The sequence below is a fragment of the Amborella trichopoda genome, chromosome 12 (genome assembly GCF_054954075.1).
Source record: "Amborella trichopoda isolate Santa Cruz 75 chromosome 12, AtrichopodaSantaCruz75HAP2 v2.0, whole genome shotgun sequence".
In the NCBI taxonomy this organism is placed as follows: Eukaryota; Viridiplantae; Streptophyta; class Magnoliopsida; order Amborellales; family Amborellaceae; genus Amborella; species Amborella trichopoda.
Window position 1 is genome coordinate 43820788 of NC_142347.1, and position 2474 is coordinate 43823261.

Consider the following 2474-nt stretch of genomic DNA (forward strand, 5'->3'; position numbering starts at 1 on the left):
CCAATAATATTCAGTTTCTCCCCATTAGCGGTGAGAATCTGACTATTACAGTGGTATGGTTTAGTAGATATTGGACTTGTGTGCACTCCAGTCATATGATTAGAGGCACCTGAGTTAATAAACCAAAGGGGATTTATACTAGGGGATATGTGAGAGTTCATACCAGACAAGCCCATAGCAGAGAAAGCAGAAGAGATAGCCGTAGAGACAGAGTTTTGTACCAACTGTCGAATATCATCTGATGTCTGGGACATTGTCATATTTGGGTCATAAATAGTGCTGAATGGAGGGGTCTCTACTTTTAGTCCATTGGAAGCATCATTACCAGCTTGGTATGCCATATACAAAGGTCTTCATGTATTGAATGCCCGGTTGCCTCACCGAGAAGGATTTCGACATTCCGTGATAATATGTCTAGCACATTTACAATAAGTATAAAAAAATTTCTTCTTATACTGGGATGCTATATGACCATATTCTTTACACTCATAACATTATAGCAAATAGGGATCTTTTTGTGATGGTGTTCCTCTAGCCCGTTGAGCTACAAGTACCGACTCTATATCCTTTTTTCCCTCAATGGTAGCTTGGGTCATGATTCTTGTTTTCTCACAAAGTAATTCACCGAGAATAGCATCCATATTTGCTATTTTTTTGCGATTCAAATTATTGGCTCAAGCAATTTCATAGTCTGGGGGCAACTTCATCAAAAACTACATCACTTTCCTATCACCATTTATCTCCATTAAGCTCTGAATGTAACAAGCACTAGTGATAGCCTTCAAGTTTACATATTCATATTCTGTCGATAAGTTCATTAAACCAACATAATATTCCTGAATGGTTTTCTCCCCTTGACTATAGGAAAGCATATCATACTCGATTTGGAAGCGTCTTGCAAGATTTGATAGCTGATAAACTTTTTCCAAATATTCCCACATTTCTTTCGCAGTATGGAAGCCTCTTATTGGACTTCCAATAACCAAATCTATAGAGCCGATGATCCATGAGATAATTTTTGTATTGTTGATCTTCCATTGTTAGGTATCTTTAGTATTTATTGGGTGCAACCGGTTCAGGTTCAGTACCATCAACATACTTCACAAACATTTCCCTTCAATAAAGAATTGAAAATGGAACTGCCAATCGGGATAATTTTTCCCATCAAGTTTTATAGCCAATACATCTCCTTTTTCAGAAGCCATGTGTAAGTTGTATCAGAACTCACAGACGTGATCAAGAATTTGGATCTAGTAACTAATTCATGAACATAAAAAGGAGTTTTGATATAATATGGTCCCTATGGACCACCTCCCTCTTTTTTTTTTTTAAAAGGAACCTCAAACTTGTAAATTTACGACGAACAGAAATATTAATCACAAAACAAACACAAGATCCCCAGCACAACTTAAAGTTTCCCGAAGAGTCTCAGTTATAAAAAAAATAGAAAGCTTATCCCAAAAAGTTTATCTGATTGGATTAAAAAACTAATCTCTGAAAAAACAAGAAGAAAGAGACTAAACCATCGTCTATTCGTCTTCTTGGTTGCGCAACCTCGCCAACTTGTTAGTAACTACAATGTCAAGCCGAGCAGCCCTCTCCACAATGGATTTCCTCTTCAAAGTGGACACATTGTGCCTCTTCAAAGTGGACACATTATGAGCAATCTCCGCACAGAAAGTCTTGTTATGCATCAACAGGAGGTTGAGTTCATTGGCATTGTGCACCACAAATTTCTTGAAACCATTGGGAAGGTAATGTCTTGTCTTTTTGTTTGAGTTGTATCCAATGTTCAGCATTAATGTGACTCCCTTGAACTTACTCTTGACACGAGAGTCTATACCCTTAGGCCTTCGCCAGTTTTTTTTGACAGAGATCTTGCAGTCGCTCTAGGGCCTCTTAAACTTCTTGACCCTCTTCTTCACGATTCGGGCAGCAACGGATTGCTAGCGGTAGATTAGATATCATAATGGCCGGGCAACAACGGATCGCTAGTGATAGATCAGCCAGGCTCTGATACCATGTTAAAATTCTGAATCCTCCAGAAAAATATCTATGTATTGATTAATGATCAAGAATATACAGAGTCCCCTATACATATAGGGCTAAACAGTTATTGATAACTACGAACTAATCTAGTCTTATCAAGATAGTGCTAATCAGTTGTTGATAATAATGAGCTAATCTAGGCTTATCAAGAGAGATATCTACATCAAATACAAGATAAACTTAAAATTAAAAAAAACTAACTTCAACTATCTATATCTCCTCAACCATCTCTACTATCTCTATCTCTACAGTATTTGGAGAGGCAAACTAGGCAGTATGGGGCATTAGACTTGATGTGCGCATGGTGAATCAAACAATTGAAAAACAGCACACCATCTTGATGAAAGAATTATATTGCTATTTCTACTATCCTTGAAAACAAGATGGATTGGTATGGGAACTAGATACTGGGGGGCTTTTATGTT

General features: G+C 37.4%; 1 pseudogene; it reads right to left on the reverse strand.

Moving 5' to 3' along the window:
• Nucleotides 1-1529: 1529 nt before the first annotated feature.
• Nucleotides 1530-1905, reverse strand: LOC105420751 (large ribosomal subunit protein eL32z pseudogene; annotated as a pseudogene).
• Between the last annotated feature and the right edge of the window lie 569 nt (nt 1906-2474).